The 17590-nt window shown below is 34.3% G+C and overlaps 1 protein-coding gene and 1 pseudogene across 5 annotated transcripts in view; one reads left to right on the top strand and one right to left on the bottom strand.

Annotated features, from left to right (window-relative positions):
• LOC127108040 (uncharacterized) overlaps positions 1–17590 on the top strand; it is a 172663-nt gene that overhangs the window by 8597 nt on the left and 146476 nt on the right. The window lies entirely within an intron of this gene.
• LOC127109403 (uncharacterized) lies at positions 260–408 on the bottom strand (annotated as a pseudogene).

The following is a 17590-nucleotide window of genomic DNA, read 5'->3' on the forward strand; positions in this document are numbered from 1 at the left end:
TGGAGAAGGAATGCTAAGTACTAACAAGGAAGCATAAGAAAAAATTGAGTCTGTTTGAAGAACAAAAACAGAACCTGACAAAGCAGTGACAAGTTATAATGTTGCTTGTTGTTTTCTAAGCTAAACCAGGTATATATGTATGTTCACGCATTTCATCATTTTTTTAGTGTATTTAGTCTTCGTATAACTTTCTAAATACATTTATTCCTTACATTTAACTCTTTTATATGTGTTTGGCTATTTCACCATCTCCTAAAACATGTAGAAATCAAAAGAAACTACAAATTATAATGTAGGTTCCACCACTTGGGTAGACCTTAGGATAGCACCCTTCCTAAGTGCAATGAAGGTCACTCTCCTAGGCCATGGTCCTTCATGATCAACCATTTACCACATCCAGGTAAGTATGTTGCAAGGATGGTATTCAAGTTCTTTAATACTCTTTCTTATCCTAATACCTTTTGTAACACCCTTCTAAATACCCCAAAATATTTAATTAAAAATAATAACACATTAATCAGAGTAATTATGCCCCGAAGGGTGTCACACAATTATTTCACAACATTCATCAAAATAACCTGTCATGCTCATTTATTTAATCCAAATAAGGTTCTTTGCATAATTCGCAGCGGATACTAAAAAATCAACATTTAGATCATGTACCACTTTACATGTAAAGTTGATCAACAACAAAATCAAACATATTCAAACATCCCATCCCGATGTTACATCTATCAGAGCATGACCCCTTAGGAGACTACTCTAGACTCCAAGCATTAACTTCTATTCACTCATAGCTGGTTACCTGAAAAATAGTGTAAGGGTGAGTTCCTCAATCAATATAACAAGCATTATACAACATTAAGTAATGTTAAGTAATTGACGCATCAAATCACCCCAACCAGACTACACACTCCATAACGGCAGTATCAACGCAACATCATATTCAGCAATAACATACAGCATATATATAGATATATAATCTCAACCCATGCTCCACACCAATAACACAACACGACTATTAACTCACTAATTCCTCACAATGGGAATTAGCTACAGCTCCACCGGCTATGCCATGCATTCATTATGCAATGAGACTCTACACATGCGGTACCGACTCTTCTTGAACATATAGTCCAAGCTCACCGATCCCTCTGGATACGGCTACTGAGCTCACTAGTCCCACTCATTGAGATCTAATGACTCACTCACTAATTCCTCACCATGGGAATTAGCTACAGCCCCAAAGGCTAGACTATGCACGCTACTCATTTAGTATGCAAGCATCAACAACAATCCACAACTCACTAATTCCTCACAATGGGAATTAGCTATAGCCCCAAAGGCTAGACTATGCATGCTAATCACCTAGCAATGCAACAACAACAACAACTCAAGAATAAACATATGACAGTCTATTCACAGATGCATACATAACTGATACATTTACAGTATAATGCATACCAACCAACACACATTGTCAATACATTTATCACAAAAGCATATCACAACATGCTATAAATCAAATACAGTATTAGCACACTCTACTAATAACTATACTACTCAAAACAACGGGAATTGATCCCTATTTCATCATACCTCAGCTAAGTCTCACTACTCAGCCTAAACAGTCAAAAACTGTACGACAACAGCACAGGAAATCACAATCCTGCCCATACGCGTATTGCCTATGCTCATACGCGTATTGCCTAATTCCTGACCAAGCCATACGCGTATTGCCCAATTCCATACGCGTATGCTACGCGTATCACTTCCCCATACGCGTACCACCAGAGACCATTTTACGTTCAAAATTTCATCTTCCTCATCCATACGCGTATTGCCTAGCGCCATACGCGTACCAGCCATCCCATACGCGTATTGCCTAGTGCCATACGCGTATGACCAGAAACCAGATTTCCAGATCTGCTATGGTTTTTCCTGCTACGAGTTCTATTCGATCTCACCTTCCACAGTCCAATTTACACAGAAATCACTCATATCATCTAACCCGAATCATTTCCTATTCGATTTCACAACTCCTGACATTATCACATACAATTCCTACGAATTTCTTTCGATTATCGCCCAATTTCGTTCATCAATTATTTCCACAAATTCATCATAATCATCCAATTCAAAGGTAAATTAAGGTCTATTACTACCCATGACATATTATCATATAATACCCGTCAATCAACGATAAACCCCCCTTACCTGAGTTAATCCGGCAGCCTCTGAGCTCCAAGCTTCTCCTTCCTTCAACCTTCGTTCTCTGGTTCTCTTTTTGCCCTTTTCCACGTTCTGTCTCTTTTTTCCTTTTCACGTGAAAACAATAACCTTTTTACCAAATGGGACCTTTTTACTGATTTCCAATTTTATTCCAATAATAAAAATAATAATCCAATAATAATAATCCCAATAATTATTATTCCAAAATAATAATATTATTAATCCAAACTTCCAATTATTCAATTAAATTAATAAATAAAATATTAATTTAAATTAAATAATTAGCTTATTTTAATTGGGGTGTTACAACTCTCCCCCACTAAAAGAGTTTTCGTCCTCGAAAACATACCTCAAGCGAACAACTCCGGATAAGACTCCTTCATCTGACTCTCAAGTTCCCAAGTCACATTGCCACCTGCTGGTCCTCCCCAAGCTACCTTCACTAAGGCAATCTCTTTACCCCGCAACTGCTTCCGCTCTCGATCCTCAATCCTCATAGGTGATGCCTCAACAGTCAGGTTATCTCTCACCTGTACATCATCTATTTGGACAACATGCGACGGATCATGAATGTATCTTCTCAACTGAGACACATGAAAAACCTCATGCAAATTCGCAAGCGACGGCGGTAAAGCGATACGATAGGCTACCTCTCCTATCCTCTCCAAAATCTGATAAGGACCAATAAATCGAGGTGTCAACTTCTTCGACTTCAAGGCTCGACCAACACCAGTTATCGGAGTAACACGAAGAAACACATGATCTCCCTCTTGGAACTCAAGTGACTTCCTCCTCCTATCATGATAACTCTTCTGACGACTTTGAGCAATTCTCATCTTATCCTGAATCATCTTAATCTTTTCTGTAGTTTGCTGAACAATCTCCGGTCCAACCACAGCACTCTCACCGGACTCATACCAACATAAAGGCGTCCGACATCTCCTACCGTACAAAGCTTCAAACGGTGCCATACCAATGCTCGAATGAAAACTATTGTTGTAGGTAAATTCAATCAAAGGCAAATAACAATCCCAAGCACCTCCTTTTTCCAAAACACAAGCTCTCAAAAGATCTTCTAATGACTGAATCGTCCTCTCAGTCTGACCATCAGTCTGCGGATGATATGCAGAACTCAATCTCAGCTTAGTTCCCAAAGCTCTCTGCAACCCATCCCAAAACTTCGATGTAAATCTGGGATCTCTGTCCGAAACAATACTCGACGGAATACCATGCAAACTCACAATCTTCTCAATATACAACTCAGCTAGTCTCTCCAACGGATAATCCATTCTGATCGGAATGAAATGAGCCGACTTCGTCAATCTATCAACAATCACCCAAATAGCCTCAAAATTCTTACTTGTCCTCGGCAAACCAGAAACAAAATCCATACTGATACTGTCCCACTTCCACTCTGGAATAGCCAACGGTTGCATTAGCCCAGACGGCTTCTGATGCTCAATCTTTGACTTCTGACAAGTCAAACAGGAATAAACAAAACTCGCAATTTCTCTCTTCATTCCCGGCCACCAAAATAACCTTTTCAAATCATGATACATCTTCGTAGCTCCAGGATGAATACTCAAACCACTACGATGTCCTTCTTCAAGAATACTCTTCTTAAGCTCAGTAATATCCGGAATACACACCCGATCACCAAATCTCAAAACACCATTCTCATCAACTCTGAATTCACCACCTTGACCTCGATTCACTACAGTCATCTTATCCACCAACAGCATATCGGATTTCTGACCCTCTCTGATCTCATCCAGAATACCACTTGTTAACTTCAACATTCCCAATTTAACACTATTGTGGGTACTCTCACACACCAAACTCAAGTCTCTGAACTGCTCGATTAAATCCAATTCCTTAACCATTAACATAGACATATGCAATGATTTCCGACTCAATGCGTCAGCCACCACGTTTGCTTTACCCGGATGGTAATTCAAACCAAAATCATAATCTTTTAGAAATTCTAACCATCTCCTCTGTCTCATATTCAGCTCTTTCTGATCAAACAAATACTTTAAACTTTTATGGTCACTGAAAACTTCAAATCTTGACCCATACAAATAATGCCTCCACAACTTCAGAACAAATACCACAGCTGCCAACTCTAAATCATGTGTCGGATAGTTCCTCTCATGAACCCTTAGTTGTCTCGAAGCATAAGCTATAACCTGTTTATTCTGCATCAACACACCACCTAAACCCAACAATGAAGCATCACAATAAACCTCAAATAGTTCCGACGAACTCGGTAATATCAGAATAGGAGCAGTAGTCAACCTTCTCTTTAACTCTTGGAAACCTTCTTCACATTTTGAATCCCAAACAAACGCTTGCCCCTTTCTAGTCAACATCGTCAACGGTAACGCCAACTTAGAAAATCCCTCAATAAACTTCCTATAGTAACCTGCCAGTCCAAGAAAACTTCTTATTTCAGAAACTGACTTCGGAGCTTCCCACTTAGATACCGCTTCTATCTTAGAAGGATCAACGGCAACACCACCTCTGGAAATCACATGGCCAAGAAAACTAACTTCTTCTAACCAAAATTCACACTTGGACAGTTTAGCAAATAACTTCTTTTCTCGGAGGACTTCTAAAACCACTCTCAAATGCTCTGCATGCTCTTCTTCAGATTTCGAATACACCAAAATGTCATCAATAAACACCACAACAAACTGATCTAGATACGGATGAAAAATCCTATTCATATATTCCATAAATACTCCAGGCGCATTAGTCACACCAAAAGGCATTACAGAATACTCATAATGTCCATACCTTGTTCTGAAAGCAGTCTTCTGAATATCCTCAGTTTTCACACGTATCTGATGATACCCAGATCTCAAATCTATCTTGCTGAACACACTCGCACCAACCAACTGATCCATCAAATCATCAATCCTCGGCAAAGGATACCGATTCTTGATCGTCACTTTATTCAGTTGCCTGTAATCCACACACAACCTCATAGTACCTTCTTTCTTCTTAACCAACAACACTGGTGCACCCCAAGGTGACACACTCGGACGAATAAATTTCTTATCCAACAAATCTTCCAACTGACTCTTCAATTCAGCTAACTCAACAGCAGACATACGGTACGGAGCCATCGATATCGGTCTAGTACCAGGTACCAATTCAATCGAGAACTCAACTTCACGTTCTGGTGGCAATTCATTCACTTCTTCCGGAAACACATCAGGAAAATCACACACTACAGCTAGATCGCCAATCACCAGTTTATCTTTAGCTTCCAAAGTCGCTAACAGCATAAACAACTCTGCCCCATCTGCCACTTCCTCATTCACCTGTCTGGCTGATAGAAACAAACTCTTTCCTTCCTCAATCTCAGGAAATATCACTGTCTTATCAAAACAGTTTATAGAAACTCGGTTAAACACCAACCAGTTCATGCCCAGAATAACGTCAATCTGCACTAATGGAAGACACACAAGATCTATCCCAAAGACTCTACCAAAAATACTCAAAGGACAATTCAAACAAACAGAAGTAGTAGTCACTGAACCCTTCGCAGGAGTATCAATCACCATACTACCCAACATCTCAGATATCTCTAACTTAAGTTTCACAGCACAATCCAAGGATATAAAAGAATGAGTAGCACCTGTGTCAATAATAGCTACAAGAGGAAAGCCATTAATATAACACGTACCTCGGATCAAACGATCATCTGCAGAAGTCTCAGAACCCGATAAAGCAAAAACCTTGCCTCCTGACTGATTCTCTTTCTTTGGCTTTGGACACTGTGGACTGATATGACCCAACTCTCCACAGTTGAAACAAGTCACAGTCTTCAACCGGCACTCTGCAGCCAAATGACCACCTTTTCCACACTTGAAACATTTCATCTCAGCACTGGTACACTCATGAACACGATGTCCAGCCCGACCACATCTGTAACACTTAACAGGAGCACTAGAATCTCCCCCACTAGGCCTCTTCATCCCACTCTGCTTCTGAAAACCTTTGCCAGCTGCATACGGTTTCCCACGATCAACCTGATTCTTACCCTTCCTATCAACCCTCTGCTGATAGCTCTCTGCTCTGGCTTTGGAATCCTGTTCAAAAATCCTGCAACAGTCAACCAAATCAGAAAACACCCTGATTCGCTGATATCCAATTGCCTGCTTGATCTCGGGACGCAACCCGTTCTCAAACTTCACACACTTCGAAAATTCTCCAGCAGCCTCACTATAAGGAGTATAGTACTTTGACAGCTCTGTGAACTTCGCAGCATACTCCGTAACAGACCTGTTACCCTGCTTCAATTCCAAGAATTCTATTTCTTTCTTTCCTCTGACATCCTCGGGAAAATACTTCCTCAGAAATCTCTCTCTGAACACAGCCCAAGAAATATCAGCATTTCCAGCAGTTTCCAGCTCAGTGCGGGTAGCAACCCACCAATCATCAGCTTCTTCTGACAGCATATGTGTACCGAACCTGACTTTCTGGTTATCAGCACACTCAGTTACTCGGAAGATTCTCTCTATCTCCTTCAACCACTTCTGAGCACCATCTGGATCGTATGCTCCTTTGAACATTGGAGGATTGTTCTTCTGGAACTCACTCAGTTGACGAGCAGCTCCCATTCCCATAACATTCTGATTTCCTCCAAGTACTCCAGCTAGCATACCCAGAGCCTCAGCAATCGCAGCATCATCTCTACCTCTTCCAGCCATCTCTATTCTGAAAACCCAAACAAGCTAAACAAATAAGTACTGATAGGGTTACACAACACCTATCCCGTACAGGGGAACAGAATAACTACGACTCGACACGACCGACTATGCTCTGATACCACTAATGTAACACCCTTCTAAATACCCCAAAATATTTAATTAAAAATAATAACACATTAATCAGAGTAATTATGCCCCGAAGGGTGTCACACAATTATTTCACAACATTCATCAAAATAACCTGTCATGCTCATTTATTTAATCCAAATAAGGTTCTTTGCATAATTCGCAGCGGATACTAAAAAATCAACATTTAGATCATGTACCACTTTACATGTAAAGTTGATCAACAACAAAATCAAACATATTCAAACATCCCATCCCGATGTTACATCTATCAGAGCATGACCCCTTAGGAGACTACTCTAGACTCCAAGCATTAACTTCTATTCACTCATAGCTGGTTACCTGAAAAATAGTGTAAGGGTGAGTTCCTCAATCAATATAACAAGCATTATACAACATTAAGTAATGTTAAGTAATTGACGCATCAAATCACCCCAACCAGACTACACACTCCATAACGGCAGTATCAACGCAACATCATATTCAGCAATAACATACAGCATATATATAGATATATAATCTCAACCCATGCTCCACACCAATAACACAACACGACTATTAACTCACTAATTCCTCACAATGGGAATTAGCTACAGCTCCACCGGCTATGCCATGCATTCATTATGCAATGAGACTCTACACATGCGATACCGACTCTTCTTGAACATATAGTCCAAGCTCACCGATCCCTCTGGATACGGCTACTGAGCTCACTAGTCCCACTCATTGAGATCTAATGACTCACTCACTAATTCCTCACCATGGGAATTAGCTACAGCCCCAAAGGCTAGACTATGCACGCTACTCATTTAGTATGCAAGCATCAACAACAATCCACAACTCACTAATTCCTCACAATGGGAATTAGCTACAGCCCCAAAGGCTAGACTATGCATGCTAATCACCTAGCAATGCAACAACAACAACAACTCAAGAATAAACATATGACAGTCTATTCACAGATGCATACATAACTGATACATTTACAGTATAATGCATACCAACCAACACACATTGTCAATACATTTATCACAAAAGCATATCACAACATGCTATAAATCAAATACAGTATTAGCACACTCTACTAATAACTATACTACTCAAAACAACGGGAATTGATCCCTATTTCATCATACCTCAGCTAAGTCTCACTACTCAGCCTAAACAGTCAAAAACTGTACGACAACAGCACAGGAAATCACAATCCTGCCCATACGCGTATTGCCTATGCTCATACGCGTATTGCCTAATTCCTGACCAAGCCATACGCGTATTGCCCAATTCCATACGCGTATGCTACGCGTATCACTTCCCCATACGCGTACCACCAGAGACCATTTTACGTTCAAAATTTCATCTTCCTCATCCATACGCGTATTGCCTAGCGCCATACGCGTACCAGCCATCCCATACGCGTATTGCCTAGTGCCATACGCGTATGACCAGAAACCAGATTTCCAGATCTGCTATGGTTTTTCCTGCTACGAGTTCTATTCGATCTCACCTTCCACAGTCCAATTTACACAGAAATCACTCATATCATCTAACCCGAATCATTTCCTATTCGATTTCACAACTCCTGACATTATCACATACAATTCCTACGAATTTCTTTCGATTATCGCCCAATTTCGTTCATCAATTATTTCCACAAATTCATCATAATCATCCAATTCAAAGGTAAATTAAGGTCTATTACTACCCATGACATATTATCATATAATACCCGTCAATCAACGATAAACCCCCCTTACCTGAGTTAATCCGGCAGCCTCTGAGCTCCAAGCTTCTCCTTCCTTCAACCTTCGTTCTCTGGTTCTCTTTTTGCCCTTTTCCACGTTCTGTCTCTTTTTTCCTTTTCACGTAAAAACAATAACCTTTTTACCAAATGGGACCTTTTTACTGATTTCCAATTTTATTCCAATAATAAAAATAATAATCCAATAATAATAATCCCAATAATTATTATTCCAAAATAATAATATTATTAATCCAAACTTCCAATTATTCAATTAAATTAATAAATAAAATATTAATTTAAATTAAATAATTAGCTTATTTTAATTGGGGTGTTACACCTTTCACCTTCTTTCGATGTGGGATTCAACTACCAGTAGGCAATGTATTTCCCAATTTATGTAAAATTGATCGACAAAAGGTTGCACACTGATATTGATTGTTACGTGGAGTCAGAGATAGCAGAACACATGTTGACTAACTACGACTTTATTAGTCACAAGTGAAAGTGAAGTCTTGTTGTAGTTCATGTGATTCATATATAAGATAGACTAGGGGTGTTCGCAATGTGATTTGGGCGGTTTTAACGATAAAGATCATCTGAATCGTAAGATAAAAAAGTATGCGGTTCGGTTTGGTTTGGTTGACTTTTAGAAACTAAACCAAACCAAATTAATGCGGTTTGGATGGTTCGGTTGGTTGGGTTTTTTACAATATTTTTATTGAGTTATACATACACCTATAGAGAACAACATAACTTTGTGTTTAGTCATTCATACATTATTAAATAACATCAAAACTCATCATATTGAGACAAAAAGTTCTAATTCAATATGCAAAAAATAAGATTAGACAAAAATGGAATAAAAAACATATATAAAATAGTAGCATAGAATAAAATCAAAGACATTATAATAAAAGATAAAAAAAACATATGAGATATGAGATTAAGAGAAGATGAAAGAAAGGACATAAGAGATGGGAGATTAAGAAGAAAGGTGCCATAAAAACATAATTGGAAGAGAAAATAGTAAAATAAAGGATGAAAAGAAAGAACATAAGAGATGACATATTATAGTAGAATATGTGAGACATACATGACAAAGTAGATAAGAAGAATATACGATATTATTAGGAGAGATTTAAGAATGTTGAAATTGAAACTCTAAGTGCGAGTAAGAGAAAATCTTTTGTAATTCTAAGCTGCATACTAGGTTTGAGTTTTGGGTTGCATGTGAAGTTTGGGTTGTAACATAATGCGATTTGGTTTGCTTTAGTTTGGTTTGCAAAATACAAACTGCAAACAAAACCAAACCGCTAAAATAAACCATTGTGATAAAAACAAACTAGTCGGTGTTCGACTAATCGCAATTAAAGTCTTTGTAGTTCATTAGATTGAGAAGAAAGTTAAGACCATTATCATAAAACAAAATGTGACCAATTAAATATGATCAGATGAAAGCGGGAGTAATACAATTTTATAAATTTCTTACATATAAAATAATTGTTGAATAAATAATAAATTAAAAAATATTTAAAAATACATATCCAATATATTTAAAATATCTAAGGTGTTACAATATTATACTTATCAGAAACTATAAAAAAAATCTCAAAATGATTCATTATAGAATTATAAAAATAGGTTTAAAAATATAAATATATAAAATTTGGTGGATAAAGGGAATTGAGAGAGCTATCAGTCCCAAACACTCTTGTTTCCATAAATTTATTCAAAGAGTTGAAAATAAAAATCAAATGTTTTCAGCTTAACAACAATACTTCCGTTAGTAGTTACTCAAAAACCCAAATTATTTTATTCAAGTAACCCTTTTTCTTATACTTTCTCAAAAACTCAATTTGGATGTTTGAATTGATTTCTTTCAGTTGATATGTACTAGCGTATCCTGTGTTTCTATGTTGTTTTCATCTTTTTTTACATGCTCTCCCTAATAGTTTATAAAAATAGTTTATAATTTTAGGAAAATAGTTTAAATTTAATTTATGTCTTGTTATAGAGAATAGCTTATAACATAATTATTTTTATGAGAATCCTTTAATTAAATTGTTTATTACTCGCCTGTATATTTAAATAGGAAATAAAGGATATGTGACTTTATTCTTTTAAAGACAATAAACATGACAAAAACATAACAACATGTTTTGATTGCAATATGTTAATCAATATTTTGTACCTTTCCTACACTCACTTTATTCTCTTTTATAAGTAAAATTTGACTTTTACATTCATTGAATAATTAATGTATATAATTTATATATAATCTAAATATATTATTTAATAAATGAACTTAAAATTATAAAATTTCTTATAGAAAAATAGAGGGAGTACTTTTGGTCAACTGCTACTTGATTGAATCCTTACATGCCTATGGCTGTAACACCGGCCACACATCATTTTTAGATTTCAGTGTTATAACTTAGTAAAACTAGTTGGGGAGTGTCGAGTACAAAGTAAGTCATTTAAAAAGTCATGTTCAAACTTAATATTATGTGGATAAGGAATCCTCCAATTATATCATTTCTACTTATTGCTGTAATTTTATTACTACTACGATTTATATTAGGTCCTGAAGTAATGATGGTGCAACGCGTCCATGTTGCATATTTTCGCTCACACGTTTTTTGACTGTTTCAAAAAGGAAAAAAGAGGAAAAATAGGGGGTTCAATTACTAAGATCTTGAAGTGACGCTTAAGAGCGATTTTGGAGCTTTTGAAGACCATTGAAGCCATTTGAGAGTTTCTTCTTCAATAAATTTGTATGTCATTTGAATCTATACTATTGGTATTGATTTAGTTCAACATGAGTAGCTAGGTTTCTCATTGATGGTGCCACTGTTTATTATGGAACCAAAATTGATTGTAGAATTGATGGTTGCGATGGACAACAACAATCCTGAGCCTCAGATGCAAAGAAGGAGGGAATGACATGCAAAGTTAACACTCAAGTACTCAAGTTAGTATGTGAAGAAGAAAAGTGAGTGAAATTTGAATTTGAAATTGTAATAACAACCTGCTATTCTCTATGAGGGTGGTGCGGGGAGTCGTTAATTGTATCCTGACCTTGTATCTCTTATACTCTTCCATATGGTAGTTTCTTTGGACTATGAACAATTTTAAGTGAATCAATGCTCACTTCTGATCGCCGGTCCATGACCATTCTGGTCAGCCTAGAACAAAAATGAATAGTAATTTTATGCTATTTTTATATTATTATTTAATTTTTTACGTCATTCATTAATAGTGAATTATATTTTTTTTATGGTCGAGTGAGGTGACTCAACTTGTACATGTTAGTTGAATTAAATAAATGTGTTTTGCTGGTTTAAGGTTCAATATTTGACGACAGTATTTATTTATATATTAATTTAAATAAACAATTGATTTTATAAATCAACAGTTTTTCATAAAAAAATATTATTTTTTTTTCAAAAATATTTGTTCACTTAAAAATTAAGATTTAAAAAGGTGAAGTTATGCGAATGATTAATATTCTCCTATGTTTTCATATTATTGTCAATTGATAAAAATATTTGTCACAAGCTTGCATAGATTTGGAAATATTTTTTTGTAAAGATTCAAAAAGGTGATATGGAAAACTATATAAAATAAATAAATTAATTAATAATGAATTGTTATTTTGTGTAATTGATCATTTTCTTAAATAAAAAATCTCAAAATAAATCTTTAATTGTAATTTTATTATATTATTATTATTTCTTTAAGTGGTACTCTTTGATTAATATTTCTTTACACATTTTTATAATTATAATAAAAGTAAATAAATCAATATTTGATAAATATGTTATAAAAAACATAATTTTTTATTTTATTCATATATTTCATTTTTTTAATTTATAAGAATTATTTAACTAAAGAGTGTAACTCGATATATTTTTTTCATTTAATAGATATTCTACTATAGATTTGGTTCATTATGATCTAAGAGAAAGATAGGATATAAGTCAAAAAAATTAATTAACTATGATTTTATTAGTCACAAGTGAAGTCTTGTTGTACTTCATCTCATCCTTATATAAGATAGACTATCACAAGAAGTTAGGACCATTATCATAAAATAAACCCTGACAAATTGAATATCATCAATTGAAAGGGGGAGTAAGTAACCGTTGAATAAATAATAAATTAAAAAATATTTAAAAATACATATTTAATATATTTAAAATATTTAAGGTGTTACAATATTATACTTAAAAATTATTTATCAAAAACTAGTTGGGGAGTGCCGAGTACAAAGTAAGTCATTTAAAAAGTCATGTTCAAACTTAACATTATGTGGATAAGGAATCCTCCAATTATATCATTCCTACTTATTGCTGTAATTTTATTACTACTACGATTTATATTAGGTCCTGAAGTAATGATGGTGCAACGCGTCCACGTTGCATATTTTTGCTCACACATTTTTTGACTGTTTCAAAAAGGAAAAAATAGGGGGTTCAATTACTAAGATCTTGAAGTGACGCTTAAGAGCGATTTTGGAGCTTTTGGAGACCATTGAAGCCATTTGAGAGTTTCTTCTTCAATAAATTTGTATGTCATTTGAATCTATACTATTGGTATTGATTTAGTTCAACATGAGTAGCTAGGTTTCTCATTGATGGCGTCACTGTTTATTATGGAACCAAAATTGATTGTAGAATTGATGGTTGCGATGGACAACAACAATCCTGAGCCTCATATGCGAAGAAGGAGGGAATGACATGCAAAGTTAACACTCAAGTACTCAAGTTAGTATGTGAAGGGGAAAAGTGAGTGAAATTTGCATTTGAAATTGTAATAACAACCTGCTATTCTCTATGAGGGTGGTGCGGGGAGTCGTTAGTTGTATCCTGACCTTATATCTCTTGTACTCTTCCATATGGTAGTTTCTTTGGACTATGAACAATTTTAAGTGAATCAATGCTCACTTCTGATCGCCGGTCCATGACCATTCTGGTCAGCCTAGAACAAAAATGAATAGTAATTTTATGCTATTTTTATATTATTATTTAATTTTTTACGTCATTCATTAATAGTGAATTATATTTTTTTTATGGTCGAGTGAGGTGACTCAACTTGTACGTGTTAGTTCAATATTTGACGACAGTATTTATTTATATATTAATTTAAATAAACAATTGATTTTATAAATCAACAGTTTTTCATAAAAAAATATTATTTTTTTTTCAAAAATATTTGTTCACTTAAAAATTAAGATTTCAAAATGTGAAGTTATGCGAATGATTAATATTCTCCTATGTTTTCATATTATTGTCAATTGATAAAAATATTTGTCACAAGCTTGCATAGATTTGGAAATATCTTTTTGTAAAGATTCAAAAAGGTGATATGGAAAACTATATAAAATAAATAAATAAATTAATAATGAATTGTTATTTTGCGTAATTGATCATTTTCTTAAATAAAAAATCTCAAAATAAATCTTTAATTGTAATTTTATTATATTATTATTATTTCTTTAAGTGGTACTCTTTGATTAATATTTCTTTACACATTTTTATAATTATAATAAAAGTAAATAAATCAATATTTGATAAATATGTTATAAAAAACATAATTTTTTATTTTATTCATATATTTCATTTTTTTAATTTATAAGAATTATTTAACTAAAGAGTGTAACTCGATATATTTTTTTCATTTAATAGATATTCTACTATAGATTTGGTTCATTATGATCTAAGAGAAAGATAGGATATAAGTCAAAAAAATTAATTAACTATGATTTTATTAGTCACAAGTGAAGTCTTGTTGTACTTCATCTCATCCTTATATAAGATAGACTATCACAAGAAGTTAGGACCATTATCATAAAATAAACCCTGACAAATTGAATATCATCAATTGAAAGGGGGAGTAAGTAACCGTTGAATAAATAATAAATTAAAAAATATTTAAAAATACATATTTAATATATTTAAAATATTTAAGGTGTTACAATATTATACTTAAAAATTATTTATCAAAAAATCTAAAAAAAATCTAAAATAATTTGTTATAGAATTGTAAAAATAGATTTAAAAATCTAAATATATAAAATTTGGTAGGTAAAGAGAACTGAGAGAGTTGTTAGTCTCAGTCGCTCTTGTTTCCACAAATTTATTCAAAGAGCTAAAAACATAAATCAAATGTGTTTAGCTTCGCACTCCCACTAGTAGTTACTCCAAAACCAAAAATTTCAAAACTATTCCTTTTCGTGGTTAAAGCTTCATTTGATGTTGGGTCAGGTGGTTGTTTGGTATATCTTTGCGATCAATAGTAGCATATCATCTTCAAGCTTAGAGTATGTTTGAATTGATTTATCTCAGTTTAACTATTTGATATGTACTAGCATATTTTGTGTTTATATGTTATTTTCAGCTTTTCTTTTACATGTTATCCATCACAGTTTATAAAATAGCTTATAGTTTTATTAAAATAGTTTAAATTTAGTTTATCTCTTATTATAGAGAATAGCTTATAACACAAGCATTTTTATGAGAATCCCTTAATTAAATTGTTTATCTATACATGAACTTATTTGGCCAAGATTGAGCTTATGATTCCGAAGTTTTATATTGCATTAATATTTTTTTACAAGAATCGCCTATTTAAATATATGTGACTTTAGTACTTTGAGATTAATGATATCATATCATGCTCAAAGCAAGTTCTTACAAGTAGCACTACTTTTAATAATGCATTATAAGCTTTTCAAATAATCCATTTAACTACTTAAATGACTTTTCACCTACACTAATGGCTAAATATTCACATTCATTATAATGATCATAAATCTCAAGATTTTGAATATGACTTTGATACACTTTTGGTCTATATTGTTTGAGATATGACTGAATCAATATGTTCAACATTGTCGTATCCCAAAATTTGTCCTCCCCTTTTCACTTTTCATCTGACCCATGACTTAAGATTCATCTTCATTCATATGCATCATGTATTCACATTAACACAATCTCATAGATTCAAAGCTGGTGGTAATTAAAACTAGGGTTTTACCTGAGTATTGGAGTGTGGTTCATCATATGGGAGAAAATCCTACTCCTTGAGGTCTTGGCTTAAAGTGGGATCATGGTGTCTCTTTATACCTAAACCCTAATTTTAGGAGGTCATTGGGTTTGGGCTTGTTGTTTGAGTTATGATGTTTTGTTTTAGCTTGCAACCCTAATTTTCTGGGTCCATGCCGTTGATGGTTCTTTGATTGTTAATCTGATCATCCTAGTCCATTTTGCTTGACATTTGTGATTCAATGATGATGCTTGCTTGACCACTTTGGAAATCATGACTTATCTATTGACTTTGAAACCCTAGTTTTTAGGGAGCATTTTCTTGAGTGTGCTTTGGGAGCCTCGGTGTTTGTTTATTTGTCCTTATACATATGATTGGTCTGGTAGACTTAAACCCTACTAGTCAATAGTGGTTGATGGTAGTTTTATTCATGGTTAATTACTTAATTTCTTATAGTGCATTCACTAATTCATGGTGCATAGTTTCCATGTTCCATTGATTTATTGTTGAATACGGTCATTGATTCGGGATACACTGGACCAAGTTTCTTTGTCCCCATACAAGCCCATGGTTCAACCAAATATCTTGGATTCAAACTTGATTCTTGAAAGTAGGACATCATTTTTCATTTTTATTCAAATCATTCATTACACTTCATTCAAAATTGTCCATACACATTCCAATTCAAATCAATGGCATTCAAACATTCATTTTAATTTCCCAAATGATATTCAATACCATTCAAAAACTTTTCATTTATTAACACGTTCATGTTCAAATTTATTACACCTTCAAAGTTCCATAATTTCCCATTAATCTACATTTCAGACAACATTCAATTACACTTCATTACAAATATTAAATTTCCATTACAATTATGAATAATCCAACATTTCCAAATGTACACTCAAATCCATTTCCAAATTCACAAAATTACATTCAGACATCCCAAATTAACATTCCATAAGATCATTTCAAATTGATCTTCAAGTCTATTCCATTCTTCAAGCTTGATTCCACTTTTCCAAATTAAACCTTGCACTATTCCAATTTCAAATTAACAATCAAAATCCATAACAAAATCAACTGACTTTTCATATCAATTTCTATCACATGGTTCCACTTTCGTATATAGCAATTTCACGTTAAGTTTAACTTCTAGCAGTAGCCAAAACTAACACATACACTTCCTAATAACCTCGACACTGATATACCAAGCCATGTGCAAGCTTACTAAGGCATAAACTTACCACATCCTGCTGCAGCTAAGGCCTTGTTTGACCATCACCATAATGCCCTCCGACATCGAACGATCACCACCTGCAGCAACAAAATCCTCTCAAAATGTTCAGAGCAGCCCATATAAAACGTGACAAATTGGAGCTAGAAGCTCATCTCAGCATGACCGACAATTTGTAATTAAATTAACAGCTAAAACAAATGGAATAAATAGTTAATTAACAACCAGTTAACAAAGACCATCTCGCACGAGGGGGTTCAATTCACATGAGCGGGTACCATATAATTCCAATAGTTCATTGGCAGAATTACAAATCAGTTTCAAATTTAATGTAAAATTTAAGGTATGTCAGTCTTTTGGATTCTATGAGGGATCCCTTTCCTCCCTAGCGATTTTCCTTCCTTTGGTTTTCTTGGATATATTGACTCAATTTTTTTTATCAATTTCTTGATGGTGTCTTTGAGATGAATGCAATCGTTTATG

Source organism: Lathyrus oleraceus, chromosome 7, assembly GCF_024323335.1.
Source record: "Lathyrus oleraceus cultivar Zhongwan6 chromosome 7, CAAS_Psat_ZW6_1.0, whole genome shotgun sequence".
In the NCBI taxonomy this organism is placed as follows: domain Eukaryota; kingdom Viridiplantae; phylum Streptophyta; class Magnoliopsida; order Fabales; family Fabaceae; genus Lathyrus; species Lathyrus oleraceus.